We start from the raw sequence: 22,883 nt of genomic DNA, 5'->3' as shown, positions 1-22,883 counted from the left end.
CTGTGGCTGCGCAGTCCTGCAGGTGTATTGTGCACTTCATAGCTGCAAACTACTGCAAATGTCAATGTAGCTGCATATACCCAAAGATGGTTTTCATTGTGAAGATGAAATGGGCCAGTTTTCAAGTGTTGGCAAGGTTTATTTTTAGCTCTACTGGTCAAAGACCAGAAGAGCTTATGCGATAGTAATGCGTCCGTCGTCCGTCCGTCTGTCTGTCTGTCTGTCTGTCCGTCTGTCTGTCTGTAAACAATTTTTCAAAATGCTACTCCTCCTACAGTTTTGGTCTGATTTCAATATAACTTGGCACACAAGTAGACTACACTAAGATACATAATTCTGTGTATCGGTTTTTGATTTCGATGAACGTTGTTGCCGTGGTTACTAAAAATAGAAATTTCTGTGAAATTCTTTCAAAATGCTACTCCTCCTACAGTTTTGGTCTGATTTCAATATAACTTGGCACACAAGTAGACTACACTAAGATACATAATTCTGTATATCGGTTTTTGATTTCGATGAACGGTGTTGCCGTGGTTACTAAAAATAGAAATTTCTGTCAAATTCTTTCAAAATGCTACTCCTCCTACAGTTTTAATCTGATTTCAATATAACTTGGCACACAAGTAGACTACACTAAGATACATAATTCTGTGTATCGGTTTTTGATTTCGATAAACGGTGTTGCCGTGGTTACTAAAAATAGAAATTTCTGTCAAATTCTTTCAAAATGCTACTCCTCCTACAGTTTTGGTCTGATTTCAATATAACTTGGCACACAAGTAGACTACACTAAGATACATAATTCTGTGTATCGGTTTTTGATTTCGATGAACGGTGTTGCCGTGGTTACTAAAAATAGAAATTTCTGTCAAATTCTTTCAAAATGCTACTCCTCCTACAGTTTTGGTCTGATTTCAATATAACTTGGCACACAAGTAGACTACACTAAGATACATAATTCTGTGTATCGGTTTTTGATTTTGATGAACGGTGTTGCCATGGTTACTAAAAATAGAAATTTCTGTGAAATGCTTTCAAAATGCTACACCTACTACAGTTTTGGTCTGATTTCAATATAACTTGGCACACAAGTAGACTACACTAAGGTACATAATTCTGTATGTCATTTTTTCACTTCAATGAATGGTGTTGCCATGGTTACTAAAAATAGAAATTTCTGTTAAATACTCTCAAAATGCTACTCCAAATACAGTTTTAGTCTAATTATAATATAATGTGGCATGCAAGTAGACTACACTAAGAACATAAAGAGACTTAATCAAGAATCATTATTCTATTTATTGCTGTTGAAAAGTTTCAATTTCCAACTGCCTAAGTCTTTTCTCTTCCTTTGCTATAAGTACAAACCAGTAGAGCTTCAGTCTCGACAGAGACTTCTGGTTAAAGATATTAAGGTTTCTATTTTCAGTGAGTCTCACTTGGCTGCACACAATAGCAAACCCTTAAGTACGCCTCCGTGTAAAAATCATGCAGAGGGTGATTCTTGGGGGGTTTCAGAATTTCTTCAAACTTTGCATGTTGGTAGAGTATGCTAAGATACTCCAAAAAAATTTTTTTTTTTAAATTCAGCCATTGGTAACCATGGCAACCGATAAACTGTTTTGGGCAAAAAATGGCTGAAATTTCCTCTAAAATCAGGCAAAAATACCAATAATGAAGATTAAATGAAAAGAAAACTAAACAATTAAACACATTTATGTTTATTTTTTATTAAAATACAGCATGAGTAGTTACTATCCATATCTAGTCAAAATATTTTTATGACCAGTAATGTGTTCTAATTTTAAGCTAAAAAGGGGGAGATAATCCATATTGGCAAAAAATGTAAAATATCCATTTTTTAGGATTTTTATCTATCAAAAATTTCTAAAAACCCCACAGACAAACTAAAGAGCCATGCTAGTTTTATGGAGACTATAGTCTAAAGTCAATAAAATTATTAAAACATTTTTGTGCAAATGATTTTTAATTTCCCAAAACAACTGATGAATTTTGTACAAAAATGGTAATTTCACTTTTTTTGTCACAGTCCAATATATGGCATATATGTTTACATGTAAGAAATAAATAGCATTTCAAAACCATTTTTTTTATATTTCCATTTTCAAATACAATTTAAATTATTTACTTTTCATAATTAATCCAAATATTACCACATCCAGTAATAGTTTTTAAGTTTAAGCGGAAAAGGGGAGATAATCCATGTCAAGAAAAACTGAAATTATAAATTTTTAAAGGATTTACAGCTAAATTCAGCTATATTATTAAAAAATTTAAAGAAAAAATACACTACAGCCAAACAGAAAGGCAGTGTTTATTTCCTAGACACCATACCTTATGGCAAATAAAATATTAAAAACATTTTGTGCAATTGATTATTAATTTCCAAAAGCCATTGAAGAGTTTTTTTTATAACAAATGGGAAATTCACTTTTTCGTCACGGTCAAATAAATATCATGTATATATTTTATATGCATGTTAAATTATGAATAGCATTTCAATTTTCAATTTTAAAGGGATTTACAGCTAAATTCAGCTATATGATAAAAAATTTAAAGAAAAAATACACTACAGCCAAACAGAAAGGCAGTGTTTATTTCCTAGACACCATACCTTATGGCAAATGAAATATTAAAAACATTTTGTGCAATTGATTATTAATTTCCAAAAGCCATTGAAGAGTTTTATACAAAAAATGGGAAATTCACTTTTTCGTCACGGTCAAATAAATGCCATGTATATATTTAATAGCATTTCAAAACAATTTCTTTATAGTTCCAAATCCAAATACAAGACAATTATTTATTTTCATTAATCAAATTATATCTACAGTATTATTTCTAATTTCAAGCTGAAAGGGGGAGATAATTCATGTTGACAAAAAACAACAAAATATCATTTTTTGAGGATTTCAATTATCAAGAAAATAAAATATATCTATGATTTAAAAATAGCCAAACAAAAAGGCTGAGTAGGTTTCATAGATACCATAACCTATGGAAAATTAAAAAAAATCATGTGCACAAAAATCATTGTGATTAAGAATTTCACCAAAAAAAGAAGTAGCATCATCTTTTGTCAGAGTCCAATATATACACCATGTACACACGCCAGTACATGTTTACATGTAAGAATATCAGTTTACAGTTTAAAATAAATTCCTTTACATTTCCAAATTCAAATACAACACAAATTATTTTTTTCATTAATGAACAGTAAAATGTAAAAAAGATTTGAAAATATTAATCATATTAATATTGATTACTAGATAGTAGATACACTTATCATATAATCATTGTATATGTAAACACAATTTTTAAAGTTTTACATCTTTGTAAGGTGCAGTCATGCCACTCAGAATATCACTAATCTCCCCTGCTTCTCTTCTGTAGTAAGTGACTGTCCTTTGTTTATTAGCCTCTTCTAAAAACACTTAAGATCCTTGGGAAGAGAATTTGCTGCCTGATTAACATTATCCAAAGTACCGTCATGGAATCCACTGAACTCTAAATCTCTGCTTTTTGACAGCTTTATATATCTAAGACTTATTTTCCATTATTCCTAAAATAATAATTACAATATACATGTACATGTACTTATCATTCATCAATTTAGAATTCTTTAGTTTATGCTACATTATTATTAAGGGACTAAATGGTTATTTTGATTTTATAAATTACTTTACATGGAATATCAAGTTTATATAATGCAGTAATTTCATTAAAAATCTATAAATGGTTGCATGACATATATTCCCCCACCTTTGGAGTCTTATTAGTTGGTGGTGTTCAATGATGTTTTCTTGCTGTCTGTAATAAATAGTGTAACCTTTTCCTTCAAAACCATGATGCAGCCCATCGCATACATTCTGTGAAAATAAAATGGGATTCATCTAAAAAACAATAATACTAATTTATGAAATACATGTACAGTAAAACAAAGTTATAACAAAGTCAATGGGACCTATGAAATTACTTTGCTACATCAATTACTCGTTATATCCATATAAGGAATTTGTTAAATTTATATACTGTAAATCACTTTTTATTCACGAGAACTTTATTTTCGCATAATTACGCGAGACAGTGTGCTCGCGAAAATTAAATTCTCGCGTATAAAAGTATTCCTTAAGATTATATAGAACAAAAATCACAATTCGTGAAAATTTTGTCTCCTTAATCAAGAGTCAATGACTATCTCGCGAAAATAAGGTGTCGCGAAAATTTCATTTTCAGTCGGGTGTCAAATCTGTAATCTGTTACAAATCTGTTTGCCTGTGACAAAGTTTGTGCATCTCAGGCGGTTGAGCAACAGTTATTTCAAACACTGCCTTAACCATACCATCATACTTATTCATGCCTCATCGCACATAGGGGAGTGCACAGTAACTTAAACAGGTCTAGACGACAAGATTATCTGATGACACATCAGCTTAAATTTGCATGTAAATTGGCTATCAGTTTTCTTTACATAGTTTTAGACAGCAGCACAAGGTGCACAATTATCATTCAACCCCTCAATCAAATATCAAAAGTATAAAGACATGCAAACGTCACAAGGTTTGTACAGTACGTATTGGAAGCAACTACAGTGGTACCTCATTTATCCGGACACTTTGGTTCCTAGTCAAATTGTCCAGATATGTGAAGTGTCGGGATACCTGAATTTCCAGTTAAACAAGACAAAATAACGTTAAAAAATTTCGGTCCGATGAAAAATCGTCTGAATACTGAAGCATTCAGATATCTGGCGTCCAGATATCTGAAGGTTCACTGTATTTATCATCTACAAAAACTACAATTTTAAATGTGAGCATCGAGCAGTGTGTTTGGAAACTAATCTTTCAATTTTGGCTGTATAAAGTAAAAAAGAAACTCTACTGTTTTTGGTGATGAAGTATATAAAGTATGCAGTAAATCGACAAAAAACGTGTGTCGCCTCTGATTTGTATTAACAAATAGTAAACTGTCATGCTTGGGTACTCATTCAATTAATTGAAGAATGCTAGAGTAGAGACAAAAACATTGTGCTGAAAATTAACTTCCATTAACGGTAGTGTACCCGAGCTCTTAAGAAAATGGAAATTCATCTTTTGCTTAATTAAAAGTATTCAACAGCTGAAATGCTACAAGTATCTATGGTTTTCCTTTTTATTATTAGACTCATAATACATTGTCATATAGGACTTGTAAAATACTTTTGACTGCATATAAAAAGCTTTACCAAGCTATTTTGAATAGTGCAGCAAGGGTCGCATAGCAATGCACGTAACTGCGAGCTCTGATGACAATGCCTGGGCAAAGAGAAAATTCAGACTACTGCACATTCATTCCAAAGAATATTTTACCGCAGTAATTTAGACCCACAATGCATCACTTCATACACAAACTCTAAAGCAACATTCTCGCGAGAATAACAACAAAGGTTAAACAAATAATAAACTTGTCTTGATTTAATGAATTTATTTGTTTATTGCAGAAAGATAGTCATAAACTGATTGAAATCAGCCTTGTTCAGGCTTCGGTTTGCTAAAGCAACATACAAACGACGTCATATGGCGTCAGAATCTAATATGCACCAAATGTCATGTGCGGATTTACATGTCTAATCTAAATGAAAATGGATATGTATATGCTTTCACCCTAACTGTCGCACCGTCAACATATTAAAGCTACATATCTATTTCAAGCTACAAAATTAATTATCTTAATCAAGAAATTGTTCTGGACCTGATCTTACCTGGTCAAATGTATCTGTCCAAATGTAAATTAACTTCCCTCTCCAAGTCGAGTAAGCTGACAAAATCGGACTGCCACCCCTCTCTGGGAGTTTACTCTTGGACTCTGGTGGATTACCGTAGAATTTAAACTTCTGAGATAGATCACAACGGTGTCAGTAGGCGAGTACCATTTCTAGAGAACGTCAACAAGGTCAATATACTAATCAACATGACACATGGCTACACTTTTGCCCGAAAACTATGCCTTATCTGTTCTTGTTGAATCCTTTCAACCAATTTATGTCACTTCACACATATTTTTGCAATAAACATCACAGGATGCATCAAAATACCTTTGCAGCGTACAGCTAACCATGGAGGCTGCCATTTTTTTTAAATAGCGCCACCTATGTAAAATTGCAAAGGGAGATAACTCATTTGAAGAATCTTGACAAATTATCGATTTAAACACCTTGTATCTTTTCAATACTTCGTTTGCACAAAAATATTAAAGTAAATTTTTATTAAGCCTTCCATGTTCACTTGAATTATGTATTAAGTTTTTGTATATCTTCTAGGGTTTTAAAGATATTCTTTTCTGAAATAGGCATTATTTGCACACTATCTATACAAAATTACACCTCAAGTACTTTATCCCTGGCTATATGAAAAAAGAAGAATTATAACAAAATCAACTATTTATATTCATTTTAGACCCAAATGAATATATTAAACCCAATTTTATTGAATTTGAAGATGGTCGATGAATCACCTTTTCTGTACTGTCTGCATGATTTTTACACGGAGCCGTACTTAAATCTAAATATGACGTGTTTTATGAATATTCTACATGTATATAAAATATGAGATCATACTTCTCTAGGTTAAATTTTGGCTGTTGAATTTTGAGAGGTATGTACATGTACCCCGAGACAGGTTGCATGAAATTTAGCATGCAAGGCCCTTTATGTACTTTTTAGTTATTTTATGAGTTATTTAAGGTTTTCAAATGAAAAAAAATAGTTTGACCAAAAAAGTTATAGCCCAGATCGATGTGGAGTGAAACAGGTCAACGCGCCGAACTCAACAAGATAAAAATGGGGGCCAAATCGTTCTCGGGTCTGGTCACCTTGCTGTTCAGAAACTTTTCAACGGTTTCCTCCTATTTAAACATGTATCCGTGAATTTTTAATCACACATTCGCAGGTAGGTTAAGGTAACAACCAAATATTCTACTTGCCTATATGATATGACGTCATAGTAAACTATATGACGTAAAGTTAAGAGATAACAATTTCTTATAATCGATATCTGAAATTGATTTGAGGTCTTAAAACTTAATCAAAACATGCAGAGGCATAATACAAACAGAATTTTGTCGTTTCTGGGTCTCTGTAGTTATCACAGGGGTTAAATACCAAATCCGTGACGTCATAACTGTTGATCATGCAGTAGCAGAGTGAAAGTGAAACGTTACGAGAATTCATGTAACAAACACAAGAAATCGGAGTTTAAAAGCATTTAGAATGAATATCATGTGTGATTCATGTGGGAATAAAGCTTATGAATAAGGTATGGTAATATACTTCAACAATTTCTTCGTAGAGGGAATTCGGATTAGTAAATAACCATTTTATTTAAATTATCCATGTCAATTTGGTAATATCATTTTGTAGGCCCTATATGGAAGTATCTTTTTATGCAAAAAGAAAAAAAATTTCAATTTTTTGTATTACAAGTAGGAAACACATGATTGGAAACGGTTATTTTTTTCTTAATGTCTAGGAAGAAGGTAATGGCCTTGGCCTTGCCTCTAATATTAAACGGTCAAATCTAATCTCACTGATACTACATGTATCACTTAGTGATATTGTCCTCTTGATTCTGTGAAAATTTCATTAATTTTTAAATATAAGAAATATGAGAAGAATCCTACCTTAAACAGCATTTAATTTTCTCCTACCTATGAGCAAGTGCTCCTACATTGCTTTTTCAATTACTAGTAATGCCCCCACTGCAAAGGAACTTAAAGTGAAAATCTGTAAGAATGTAACAAGTTTGAAAATCAAAGACTGAATAAATCTTTAATATTCTTCCTTGCATGTTTTCAAGCGAAACTTCTTACATTTGAAAAAAAAACAAACCAACATTGAACTTGTTGTAAGAACTGATTTACCTTGGAAGGATAAAGACAATCACATGGTAAATTTTTTTTGAAGTCAAATGCTTTGCTTTGAAATAAATGTTATATTTGAAGCATGTCAATACCAGTTTTTCTCAAAAGAAACATGAAATGCTGATCTTTAGATGTTTGCTTATTAATGACATGAACCAGTGCTTGGTTCTCTGTGAAACATAATGCATTTGTTACTCATAAATTTAGACCAGACTTGTACTGCAAGACTGCAGCATATCCAGCAACACCTGAGGCATCAGTATATAACTTTAATTCACCCGAACTTATCCATCTATCACGGAGAAACGTTGAAGAACCATTGAAATTAGAAAGAAAATCTTACCAAACATTCAGATCCTCCGAAACATCCTTTGTTGTTTGAATTCTGTAAAATTGCCTTTTGATTCCAATGGTAAAATCTATAAGTCTTCTTAAAAAGGCTCTACCTGGCAACACTACATTACAAGCAAAATTGAATAAGCCTATAATTGACTGCAGTTCTTTTAATGTTAACTTAGTCTGTTCCAAAGCAAACTGAATTTCATCAGCACACTTGAAAATTTTGTCTACTGGAAGTCTACATTCCATTTTAGTTGAATCTAATTCATAACCGAGATATGTTATCACCTGTTTTGGACCACATTTTTTTCAAGTGAAATAGGCACCCCAATATCTGTACACATAGCTAGAAAAGTCTTGAGCTTGTAAACACATTGTGTAGGTGATTTGTCTACAATAATAATAGCTGTTGAGAATCGTTCAAATATTTTACAAGATGAACTTAGACAAAACTGCAGACAGGTATCGAAATAGTATTTGTTTTCCCATTTAAACCCAATTAATTTAAACTGTGTGTGGTGTAGGTTAATTATTCGAAATGCTGACTTAATATCTGTTTAACAGCAGAATGCACCTTCCCCACATTGTTTTATAAACTGAATATCATCTAAAATAGATGAGTATTGAACAAATGACTCATCAGGTGGTATGCCATCATTAATTTAATGGTTATCCCGATATGATTAGTGATGAATCATTCTATGTTCCCCTGGATCTAGGCTTACTTTCAAAGGGGCCCTGTACCTCACCTGCCACAATTTCTTTCTGTATTTTTTGATCAATAATTTCAGGTTTTGCGAGTGCAGAATTCAAATTCTTAGACTCTATCCCCAAACATTCTCCTTCGAATCCTGAATAAAATCCATTAGCAAAACCATCAATTAAATACTTAAGTTTCATATTCATCGTAACCAGATAACCAGTGAGCAAGTCTATTTGCCTTGATTGGAGTAGGGCCTTTGTTTGGAAGATGAGTTTGTGTTTGTTTGGGTAGATTGTTTATTTGTATTGCATGTTTGGTTTTGGTATTTTTGCATGACACTTAGTTGATTTTGTGCAACGAAGAAATGGGTGAGCCCCGGAACAGTTATAACATCCAGGTTGAAAACGACATGACATTCCTGCTTGACAGTGCTTACCTGAGTGAAATTGGAAGCAGGCTCCTTCGGGAATTGATTTATTGCATTTGATAGAATTTGAAAACAAGTGGCGATGTTCACTGGGACAACATTTTACTTTATACAATGAGAATTCAACTGTAATTTCATTTATATTATTTCTTTCAAAGTGATCATGCAGTTGTAATAAGAATGTTATACTGAGACTAAAATACATACTAATTGCAATTTTTGTGTTCACATCAAAGGGGCATTGACCATTCACTCCAACTTTATGCCGCTTACCAGTTGGAACGATCGTTGATTCAGAACGTTTCTTGCATTTAATATATATAACAAACTAGCAAGTCCATACCGCCTTGCTCCAACACAATCCGTCAAATGTAGAGTCGTGTGACAAACATGACATCCCTTTCTCAAATGTTCGTATAAAATTGCCAGCTCTACGAGACGCATACCCTTGAATGGGTTGCTAAAGGAACGGCTGTATTGTCGTTGATCACCGTGTCTCACGATCTGCACCAGGCACGATCGGATTGCTAAAGGAACGGCTGTCTTGTTGATCACCGTGTGTCTCATGATCTGCATCAGGTACGATCGGATTGCTATTGTCCTCTCTCAGATTGTTGTCTTCCTTCACTTCGTTATTTTTACAGTCAACATCTTTAGATACAGAGGGCTTCTTTCTAAATTGACCCTTCTTGTCTCTTGATAATTGATAGGTTTCCCTCCATATTTTGTTTTACATATTATATTTTCACCTCTTTTCGTATAAGAGTTCCAAAATAATTGTAAAAGCAAAAATCCATGATACGAATAAACTATTCCCGGAATTTGTAAGAGTTATCGCGCCTTGCTGAGGATCGGATAATGTTAACAGAATTAGTTTTGTTTGGATTATTACATGTAATGACGGGAGCTCCCACAGTATTATTACTGGTACTCCGCTGACTATTGGCTGTGGTGCTGCTGGTCACGTTGCTAATGAGCGTTGTCAACCTCTCCGAGTGTCGCAGTGACCCGCTGTGTTACTTGTCTAGTAATCGTTTCCAGGTCGTCCGGGGATAGATGTGTAGCTGTCGTCACCGGTTCCGTATTTGATACATGTACCCGTCGTCTTTTGCTGTGTTTGGAGACAAGGATTGGTACTGCTCGAGCTTTGGTTGATTTTTCTTAGGTGGCATAATTATAATTGGTGAATAGGTTACTGAAATACAAATAAACTGTCTTTGGTTAGTGTATATAGTTCCTTTCTATTGACCACTGTAAATAGAAGCGTTAGTATGTAAACATCTGGTTACTATAAACCGGAAAATGAAACTAGAACTGTCCAATAGGGACAAATACCCCCCGCTGGGTTTTTCAGAGAAGGTGCCAATTCAAAAATACTTTGTGGATCTGGAGGTGTTCACTATTAACTTGCAAACATTTACAGTGAAATATAATTTTTCATTATGTTTCTTAATAAATGAAACAAAAGTGCAAACAAATGAAACATCAATACTAATACATTGTAATTCCATTGTAACATTTTTTTTTATTTCTGCATTAAAGAAATATATTGAAATTATGTGTCATGACACTCTGAAAAATGATTGTTGAAAAAAAAATCATAATACAAAATCAAATTCATCTTGATATATCAAATTTATTTTGAAAATAAAGAGCTGGTCATCCAGTAATGAAGTGCTTTGACAGACAATAAATTACAACTAAGAGAATAAGAGAAGAGAGATCTTTAATTCTTGTGCCTTATTCCCTGGAGATTAGATAACAGATCTTTAATTCTTGTGCCTTATTCCCTGGAGATTAGATAACAAACACACTTGATAAGAGATATGCCTTAACAACTTCCAACACCAAACTCATTAATTTATCTTGAACTGGATGCATGTCCAGTCATTATTCCAAAGAGACAAACGAATTAACATTATCTCCTGTGTAATGTAAAAACTGTTTTAAACACTTGATGATGTTTCTTTTTTTTAGTTTAAATGAGTTGTTTTAAGCTGTAGTTCTCAATTTGTACAGATATTCTAGATTCTATGTCTCAAACCTTAAATATGAGCCCTATAATGAACAAGTCAATTAAAATAAAAAATAAAACCTGTAAAATGCAGAAAAATGGACAAATAACGTTGAAAATTCCAGGTTCACACATTCATATGGTGAATAATATGTGTATAAAATTTCAGAAAATTCCTTCCAATAGTTTCTGAGTAATGGTCCGAACAAAATCTCGTCTACAGACAGACGGACGAACGGACATGGTGATTCCAATACCCCCCCCCCCCTAAACTTCGTTTGCGGGGGATATAATAAGTAAGCCTTAAAATTCCGGAATGTTGATCAGTAACTAATATATATTCCGAATATTAAGCCAAAATGAACTGATTACTCTGAAGGCATCACTGATAAATTCACAGACACAAGCAAGTAATTCATACGACTATAATGCAATCAAATGATCCTGAGAGAACAGTAGAGAAGGGGTTTAAACTAAATATATATATATTTTTAAATTCTATTATTATTATTGTTATTTTTTTTAAATTAGGGTATTTATCATGAATTTTTTCTTTCTATTTATTTTTTTTTTTAAATATTAGTAATATTCTTATACATGTGTATATACTTTCATTCGTTTTAATTTTATTCTTTATGATCTTTTGCTGCATTAATTTGAAGGCTATAGTATTAGCCCCTGAAAGGCATACAAAATGAATATTAAAATTTCTGAGGAAAGTCCCAGTAACTTAAATTGTGTGTTAATTTTGTTGCCATTAAATAAGCCTCGGGGGAGGCGTAAAACAAAGTATATCCGTAATAAAATAGGCGAAGAATGCTACAGTGTAATTAATTCTGAGCAATGAATTGAGCCTCAGGGAGGCATAAAAATGTATACATCTCGGGGGAAAAACAAAATAAAGTAAATTTTGTTAATTCCCGTGCAATGAGATGAGCCTCAGGGAGGCGTAAAATAAAAATGCATCTCGGAAAAACACATAAAAAATGGTTATAGGAAATTCAGAGCTATAAAATGAGCCTCGAAAAGGCGTCAAAAATAATCCACAATTAAATTGTGTTGATTTTAGTGCAGTGAGATGTGCCTCCAATAGGCATTTGTCATTCTGAAACGAATGAAATTTTAATTATCAACCTTTTCATTCTGGATAAAATAAGACCACGCAAACTCCGATATAGATGTGCATTACCCTGTTTATTCAGGTGGACGCCGTCTGTAAGAAATTTATGGCTGCATGTCTTACGATTCGGCGATGGGAAAAGGTCATTATGATCCCAGAAAGAAGCGAAATTGAACTCTTGAAGATAGGACTTTTGAAGCACATTGACTTCGTCTACGTTATCATTGTATTTAATGTTTGGTTAAAACGTGGCAATAATTTAAACACGTGAATTTGGGATTCTCCAAATCTACCATAGAGTACGGAGACAATGGATTCTAAATGCCCCGCTATTTCTTCAGGGGAACTGACGCCTCGGACCTCATTACCTCTCACCAGAAGGATTATTTTATCCGGTTTCACCCGATAGATGAAATTTGCATCCTCACGAAGAATGCCTGATATCGTGCGGCCTCCGACACCTTCAAAAAATATTTTGTGTGTCGCTTTGAGGCCGAGGTCGTCATTATATCTATCGTCATCTTCGCTTTTCAGGAATTGATAGAAGCGACGAACAATAGAATGACCCAAAAATAAGGATTTTGTAAGGATTCATGAATAAATACAAAATAAAATGATTTTACTGCTTAAAATTCCAGTGAGTTCACTCTCCGGCGTCCTGTAGGAAAAAGACGACACTAGCTATCTCAAAAGAGACGCACCTTCAGTTTCCCGCGAAATGATTTTATTGGTTCTAGCAGCATTCACATAACAAACCATGTAAGAAGATGCTGTTGAAATTAACCTGGAGTACATCGCAAGAGCGAACTCCCGCATTAAAGAAAGAAATAAATTATCAATATACATAAAGTATTTTAAGTAAACTTAAAATTCTTATACTGTTCCGAAAGAATTTGGGACTGATGTTCAGGTTTCTCACAAACTAGTAGTCTCTGTCGAGACTGTAGCTCTACTGGCTTATACCTAAAACAAAGGAAGAGAAAAGTAGCAGTTGGTAAATGAAACTTTAAAACAGCAATAAATAGAAAATTGATCCTTTCCGCTCATCGAAATCAAAAACTGATGCACAGAAAGCAGAGCAGCTATTTGTCTCTTCCAGATTTTATCATGTATTTATATGTTGGGGCTTTGTACACCTTTTTTCCCTTTGTGTATCATGTCTCCTTGGGTTCCACACAGAGGTGTACTCTCTATATACATTCTAAATCCAACGACAAATAACTACATAGGTTGATTGATTGTATATTGTTTAACCTCCCTCTTGAGAAATTTTCACTCATATGGAGAAGCCACCACTTGCCGGTGGAGAGCTGCAAATTTTTGTCCTATACTCGGCACTCAGGGCCATTGAGCAGGGAGGGGTCTTTTTCGTGCCAGCACCTACTGCGACACAGGACCTCGGTTTAAACGGTCTCATCCGAAGAACCGGTCTCCACGTCCCACAGTGGGATTCGTATCCCGCGACGTAAGGATTGACTCCTTACTTCGCGACTCTAGACTAGACGCTCTGACCACTGCGCCACGCGGGCGACTAACTACATAGAATCTGACTTAAAATAAATCTTAATAAAAGGTTCTTTTATTTTTCTTGGTCTTGATCACAGTTTCGCAATGCCCAAAGACAGTGAGTTGCTACTTGCTCGATTTTGTCCTGTATATGTTCTGACCAGGTTTTACACAGGGTCGATCGCGGAATTCGCAGCACAGTTTTAAGGTTATGGTATTAAGGAGGCAGGGCCTTATTTGTACGGGAAATGTTTACTATGACGTCAAACATAATGTCTTCAAAATACCACAAAATGAAATTATTTGCTATTTCAAATAGCTGGATAGCTGTATACTACATACAATCTTACAATAACATGCAGATTTCTCGTTTGTAAAATCCCACACAACAGTATATAAACGACGCATCGATCGCAATGCACTTGTCAATTTGACGTCATCTTGCAAAAATGACGCAGTTTGTACACAGTGAGGGGCTGATCAAGTCATAGACCAGAAGAGCTTTTGCAATAGTAATGTGCTCGTCCGTTTGTGTAAACAATTTTTTAAAACGCTCCTCCTTTTACAGCTTTGGTCTGATTTCATATAAATTGAAATTGTTTTAAAACCCTACTACCCCTTCAGTTTGGTCTTATTTTAATATAACTTACACGTAGACTACACAAGATTAATAATTTTAAAAAAATGTCATCAAGGTTCTGCCAAGGTGTAAAGGGAATTTCAATTTACAAAGTACAAAAGTACCTCACTCTCCGAATTGCCTGTGCAACAAAAAGTCGCTTATTTGCCATTTGTTATGTTTTTCTGACATCATTGGAAGGTGTGTGACTGACCCCAATGCCTGTCAGCTGGGGTCAACAGTGTGACACGGAGGGTAAACTAAAATCTTTTAATAAATTACTGAAACCTTTGTCGGCCATTATACAGTCAAAAGGCTGTTCAATGTCGATGAACCCGGAAGTCAGGGTAATGTGCTTGTCACTGGTCCTCCCAACCACCAACACTCTTTAATGAAATTAAACATACCTGATTGGATAATGCTAACTAAAAGTTTTGCCAGGAAGTGGTGTTTATAATCACTCCAACTGATTCTGTTGTACTAAGTTTTGAGGTTTTCTTTGAGTATTTCTGAACAGTCGATTATGTGCCTAACCTAAGAGAATTTAGCCAAGTGATCTTTTATTTATAAACATCAATATGGAACTGATTTTTGCTTTTACCTACATGTAACTAGTTGCTTAGTTGAGCGATGTTGCATATTGGCCTCTTGTTGATTTTTTTTACTATTTAGAGAAGAACAGTGATAGGATGGACCCTTCAAATATCGGACATTTTAAGAGAGGGCCGAATAGCGTTTTTAACTACATTGAAGACAGACTTTGTAGGGATCCGTGTAAAACTTGACTATCACGGCTCAATAAATTTAACATGCCAGTTTTTTTTTGGGGGGGGGGGGGGTTGTGGGGTTGTCTGGAATTGACTTGTTTTTGTACATGTATGCATTTAAATTCAGATTTCAGACGTTTAAGTTGATCTTTCAATTTTCTTATCTTTTGTTCTTTGTAAACGAATGTTCCACAGTACTCTAAATGTGTCATGGTCAATCAAATGATTAGCAATGTATGCCACATCCGATTTTATCACAACTATTTAGGGTTATTACTTTTTTGCATGACGGTGTGTTTGAGCATGCAATGCCAACTTATATTTTCTTTTAAAATATATGTCTTGGTCATTTCTCTACAGAGAAGTAAAAATGATTGTTTTCATTTTGCGCGGCGATTTTCCGTGGTTTTTACGAGTTACTGTTGTCTGTTTGAACTTTTAGAGCGTCCGTAGCATTAACTTAATGTTTCAAATGACTTGATCCTTTATTCCTTCATAGCGATTGCATAACTGATGGTATTTTTTATCAATGAAGGGTATCAATAACCTTCTGTTAACTGAAATTTCGAAGAAGGCATTCGGAAGCACCCTAAGAGAATATGATAAACACTTTTTCAACTCTCTTTGTTCTTGGATCGATAGATAGGGGCGCATATTGTTTTTCACGTGTCTTCTGTCTGTTTGTCAACTTTAACTTTCGTAACTTTTGAACCATGAAAGATAGAGACTTCTTATGTGGTATGCATACTTTACTTAATAAGCTCTTTCAAAGGAAACCAAAGTCATTGACCTTGTGACAATGACCTATATGCTAAAAATAGCTTTTTTGAACCATGAGAGATAGAGATTTCATATTAAATATGCAATCAATATACATTTTAATTGAGCTCTTTCACATGACATCACAGTCAATGACCTTGTCTGTGCCCTAAATGCTAAAAATAGCGTTTTTGAACCATTGCAATAACTTCATAATTAGTATGCATACTCCGCTAATTTTAAGTTTTTTTCAAATGACATCAAGGTTAAATGACCTTGACTAACCTATATGCCAAAATATAGCTTTCTCGAACTTTGTGGCCGCCGGCCACAAACACTTCTTGTTCGAATCGGGTGATTTATTCCTTTAATTTATCGGCCATTCTCATAGGGAACTTTCCATGGCCCAAATTTTTTTGAACAGTTTGCAAACCTAAATCTTAAGATTTAATGTCTCTGTCTAAAAATTTCAGAATTTACTTCGGGAATGAGTACAATGTGTAGATGTGCATATTACCAGGAAGTTCAGATTCCTTTATTTTTTCCGGGAATTTCCGCACTTTTTAACTTAGATTTTTGGGAATATATTAAAAAAGAGATGAACAGTTTGTCAGCGCAACTCCTCATTAACCACTGCACATAATTTCGTCAAACTTTATAGATATTTAGATAACTGTGTAGATATGCATTTTACGAGAAAATCCTGATTCCTTAATTTTTCTAGAAATTTCCACCTTTTGCAATTTAGATTTTTAGGGATATATTAAATATTTATCAAAAATTTGTCAGCGCAACTCCTCATAAACCGCTGCACAGAAATTTCTTGCTGATAATTAGGACACAGTGTGTAGATGTGCATATTACCAGGATATTTTGATACCTTTATTTTATCTGGGAATTTCCACACTATTCATCTTTGATATCTAGTCATACCTTGAATATAGAGATGAAAAGTTTGTCAACGCAACTCCTCATAAACCGCTGCACAGATTTTCGTCAGACTTTGCACCTATTTAGGACACAATGTGTAGATGTGCATATTGCCGGGACATTCCGATTCCTTTATTATTATGCCCCCCTTCGAAGAAGGGAGGGCATATTGCTTTGCTGCTGTTTGTCGGTCGGTCTGTCGGTCCACTTCGTTTCCGTTCATTTTCTTCACAACCATTGCAAATACTGAAAAGAAATTTGGTATACAGATATATCAGATAAATATCTAGATCAAGTTCTGTTTTGGGTACGATCGCACCATTTTTGAGAGAGTTGTGCCCCTTGGACTTAGAAAAATTCCAATTATTTGCAGTTTCCGTTCATTTTCTTCGCAACTGTTGCACATACAGAAATGAAATTTGGTATACAGATGAAGATCTAAGTCAAGTCCTGTTTTGAATACGATCGCACCATTTTTGAGAGAGTTTTGCCCCTTAGATTTGGAAAAATTCCAATTATTTGCAGTTTCCGTTCATTTTCTTCCAAACCGCTGCACATGCTGAAATGAAATTTATTGTACAGATTTATCTGATGAATGTCTAGGTCAAGTTCTCTTTTAGGAACAAGAGCCGTTTTTGCTCTTTTGGACATGGAAAAATTCCAGATTGGGCGGAGGGGCATAAGTGTTTTACAAACATCTCTTGTTTTCCCAGGATTTTAGCACTTTCAGTTTGGGGGAGTGTTGGGTATGTGAGCTTGCTCACCTTTTTTTTCATTGTATCATGTTTGAAAGTCATTAAAAGAAAACCCGTAACAAGTCTAATACTGTTCATTTCTGACTTGTTTGTTTCCACATTATGTGTCCTTAGTGTATAACAAGCCTCAAAACATTCATGAGCTTCGCTTTAGTTAACTAGCCATTGACTTAGTCTGAAAAAAATAAAAATATTGGCACGGATCTTTTGTACATGTGTGTATGCGTTGTATGTATTAATTTCAAATGGTTTATATCCAAACCTACATTAAAGTGTTCGGATTACCGTGGCCCAACTGTATTAATATATTTTTGAGAATCAATGTTGTTAATAAGTTAAGTGATATCTACATGTAACACCAATTAGAAAAAAATTTTACGTAGAGAAAACCTGATCTATATCTTCATGTGTATGACCGACCATTAAAAACAAAATTTTGATCTTTCTAAAAAGGCCAATCTAAACCAGATAACACAGAAAACCTGATAAATATCTGCAAAAATAGTATAAAAAACGATTGGTATTTTGGTGGAAGATTTATATGTGTAACTTGATGCGTCTTTTTATTTTATAATATATATGTCTATTTTTTCATCCACTTCTGATCGCCAATGATCTTTTACCTGTTTTTATTCTCCCTTACATGGTTATCCATTTGATTGTAAAGGGTGTCAGGTAGAGAATCTTTTATGGAATAGAGCACACTCAGAATAATAGAGATTGTAAGGTTTATAGAATGATTGCAAATGATTATAAGAATAGAAAACTTCGATACACAGATTATACATTTTTTAATTATAAGGCAGGCTTGTTTGGAGATGTAACTTACCTGTATTAGAATAGATAAAAAAAATTCCATAACTTCCTATCCCATGAACAAGAACGCCTATTAGATGTACACTTAACTTCCACATCGTATAATCATGGACGAATAGGGTTAGGGAAGTCTTGCTCTGATCCACCCCGTCGATGATGAGGGATAAAAATATTTGTTTGGAAACATCTTGACCTTCTGATTCTTATAATATTCCTGTCTCTCTACTAAAATATTGAGTAACAAGGGAAAGATTTTTGTATATGAAATTTTTTGAAAGATTGAACAGCTCTTTTAACTTACTTCTGCTTTTTAAGACGATTGTCTCTTTTCTTCTGATTAAAGAAAATACTTCTTTATAAAAGAAAGATATTTGCAAATACATTTTACGTCTTTTATATCACATAACTCAAATTCGTGAAGAAATATTAAACCTTTGGTATGGCAATATGAGAAGCTTCACTTCTCCACAAACTGAGGAGATGGATCAATGAGACTGGTGACTTAAAATTTTCCTGCGACTCCTCAACCATCAGATCATATACGTGGAGTTTTGTGGAGCAGGGAGGCAAATGGATATGGTAGCTGATTAGATCTACTTTGGGGCATAAAGCTTCAACCAAGCAATGGCTTTCATGGACATTGTCTGGCACCCCTTCCTCTTGAAATTTGTATCGCTTTTCTGATTTTCTGCTATAGCATAAATTTAATTTCTTTTGTCAAATTTCCACAGTTACATGTGCCTCATTCTACAAAGCCAATAAGAAAACGGATTTTACTATTACTCACTGAAGAACAAACCCCGCACTTCATTAAAAGTGGATTGGGGTATCCCCAAAACAGCTCTAAATGCTGCAAAGCACTCGCTCGATGTCACCAGTTTTAATACAAAACTCCAGGAATGAGATCGCTCATCAAATCTATTTAAGAAACATGCCGAAAATGATCACATTACCCTTGAGATTAACAATAGTTAATAGTATTAAATAAGTATTAAAATTACACATTTCATTCTTACTGAGAATGACTCCATAGATAATCCAGCAGCCATTGGCGTCTTTCCAGGCTACTCATTGCCTGTAAATTCTCCCAATATTAAGTCCTCTCCCATCAAACCAGTTAAGCAATGTAAGTAGCAACACATTACTCCCAAAACCAGAGACATTGATAAAATTTTAGATTTTCTTTTACTTAGAATGGGAACTCGCACATTTTCTTAATTCAGCATGGAAACATTGTATATACACAATTTTGAAGCAACGAAATTCATTCAGCAAATATCAATTAAACATTGACAAAACAATATATTAAGAAAGTTTATGACTGGTCCAGCGGCTCCAGAGAAAAAGCTGAAAATGTAAATTTACAGAGGGACTGAGGACATGTGGACAATAGTTATAAAGAAAATCTCGCTTAAGCTTTCAGCTCAGGTGAGCTAAAAATAAGTAATTCGGCTCAGTGCGGACCTTCTTGAAAACAGCTTGAAATCATAATTGTTGTAGATTTTAATCAATTTTGCTTTAATCGGGGAAAATTGCGCTACATTACAAAATGTGGTAACGTTGCAAAATGTAATTGGTTTTAAAAGTCAATTTGGCCACTGTTTTTTTTTCTTAATTCTTTATTTAGGAAAAATTCATTATAGTTCATTACCATTTGCATGTTAAGGGCTGACTTTACCCTCACTTTTACCCTTCACTTTCTTCACGCCGAAAACTTGATAACGATTTATTAAGCAATTTGTGACACGCGGGAGAATCCGGGATCTTCGAATTTTTAAAGCTTGTTTTCTGTACTATAGACTTTTAACTTCTGTTTGCTTTTGTGATATTTTAATTATTAGGTAAAGGGAAATTTTTAGCAAGAAGAATGAACATCTCTAGATTTTATTTTACGACAAAATGCGTTATATTACTTCAATGCTATTTGCCATTTTGCTTTAGAAAGTTCGGGAAAACAGATTACCTATGTTTTCGATACATTTTGTCAAAGTGTCCAAGTTTTCGATCGATTTTTTCAATGTGTCAAAGTTTTCGATAAAGTTTTGAAAAAAGTATCAATGTTTTCGAAAAAAGACGTCGTAGTTCTTCACTGTGTAGGGATATGGGAGGTGTTTACATGGTCGCGTTTTTCTAGCTATTCGATGGATTTAAAAAGTATTTAAACTGTACAAACATTTGTAAGTTTTTGCAGTGGTACTAGTGAATATGTATTGGTATGTATTTTCGCGAGTTACTAGTATTTCTTGATGAAATCGCTAGTAGGCAAATTTGCTCGGACATTCAAGACTTGAATCGGACGCATGGGTAGTCCGTGCCCAGTGCGACTACAGAAAGTAGAACAATTTTCAACAAGCATTTAAAGGTAGACACATACACCCCCAGTACAAAATAAAGAATCAAGTTAAAAATTATAACAGTACATAAATTAAACACATTTCATTACAAGAAAAGACCCAGTTCAAAATGATTTATTCTTCTACATTATATAGAAAGGGTTCTACGGCAAATTTCAACAAGAAAACTGCTTCTACGATCCACAGATATGGTCTACATTAAAAACCGACATTTTGTTTAATTTTGAAGCTTATAATTATTTCGAGTTTATATAAAATAATACCCTGATTCAAGTAAAATTCTCATTCCATGAGCTGCACACATATTTCTATCCCTCAGCGGGGTTCTTGCTGACTGGTCAGTGTTCTTGTTATTAATAGTACCTACAATGAGGGTAGTTGTAATTATGGAGTTGTTAATTGGTTTTACGTCTGACTTATCATTGAAATTGCTTAAAGTGTCGACGGGGTCTGTAACAGACATCTCAGTGGGAATGCTCGAAGTGTCGACTTGGTTAGTAGCATACGTCTCAGTGCAGTACAATATATTCAAAAGAGCCCCACCCTAACACCATAACCCCTGACCCTGGGGCCATAGAGTTCACAATTTTGGAAGAGGCACTCTTGCTCATCATACCTATGTGCTTAATTTTTTGAATACCAAGAAGCAGTGAAGATTTTCTAAGAAATAATGCATTTTCACTATAAAATCTATATTAGTCCCGCCCTAATTCTAGAATCCCTGACCCTGGGGCCTTAAAATTCACAATTTTGGAAGAGGCATTCTTGCTCATCATAACTATATTTAGTTAGCTTATTTGATACAAAGGAGTAGATAAGAAGATTTTCAAAGGATTTATGCATTTTCATTATATTATCAATAGGGCCCCAACCTAACTCCAGAACCCCTGACCCTGGGGCCATTTAATTCACAATTTTGGCTTAGTTTATTTAATACCCAGGAGCACAGGAGAAGATTTTCAAACATTTTATTCATTTTTACTATACAATCAATAGAGCCCCGCCCTAACACCAGAGCCCCTGACCCTGGGGCCATAAAATTGTCAATTGTGGATTTAGGAAGTTTGTACTGTTGAATTAATAATCTAGTGTTGAATGCCTTGCTGACTGATAACCTCATCATGTTGTTCAAAGATGTCTTCGTCTTCTGGTACAGAGATAATTGTTGATAACACAGGCACACTCACAAAAAAGATTATGGAGTAACATGTTTGTGTAATGCAACTTTAACATCTTTGTTATAGATTTGGTGTGCTATTGGCTTACTTTTCTGTGTGTCTTTGCTTGTCACTTCTGGTTCAGTTGTACTTGTTAATGACCATTTCTTTACTTCTAATAAAGTAATAAACAGTATATAAACACTTAACAAATATTCAGACTTGGAAATTTCACACAGTTTGATCATCTAATAAACAATTTATCTCCACGTTGTGTTGATTGACTGACATCAATCACATGAAATGGTTCTGAAAAAAAAAGTAAGAATCTCAACACAACACAACACAACATCACTGTGTTAATCCATAATATAATATTTTCAAAACGGGTGCATGTGGCGATTCAACATTTATAAAATACATATTTTCGCACTAGAATCTGAACTACCACGGAGTAGGTAGTAGGGATTTAGAATTTTTAAATTAACATTTCATTTTTTTTTCGTAAAATTTCAGAGGGTATATCATACAATTAACCTATTCTGAACTGATCCCAAAAGGTCACCAGGTAGTTCTGGATCACGAACCCTGTGATATTGTCTGCACGAAAGGTCCGAGACCAGTAAAGTTAAAATATGTTCGATATGTTTTATCAAAAAATTCTGTTGAAACAATACTTGCTACAATGCGCCCTAAAGAG

General features: G+C 34.1%; 1 long non-coding RNA gene across 1 annotated transcript; it reads right to left on the bottom strand.

Moving 5' to 3' along the window:
- Positions 1-2,805: 2,805 nt before the first annotated feature.
- Positions 2,806-6,131, bottom strand: LOC134239654 (uncharacterized). Its single transcript, XR_009986262.1, has 3 exons — positions 5,762-6,131; positions 3,784-3,890; positions 2,806-3,583 (listed from the first exon to the last, which is right to left on the bottom strand). It is a non-coding gene; the product is annotated as an uncharacterized LOC134239654 (long non-coding RNA).
- Positions 6,132-22,883: the final 16,752 nt, after the last annotated feature.

The sequence above is a fragment of the Saccostrea cucullata genome, unplaced genomic scaffold, assembly GCF_032062105.1.
Source record: "Saccostrea cucullata isolate Sc308-1 unplaced genomic scaffold, CSIRO_AGI_Scuc_v1 ctg3058, whole genome shotgun sequence".
NCBI classification, from domain to species: domain Eukaryota; kingdom Metazoa; phylum Mollusca; class Bivalvia; order Ostreida; family Ostreidae; genus Saccostrea; species Saccostrea cuccullata.
This window is presented reverse-complemented; position numbering and strand designations above follow the sequence as displayed.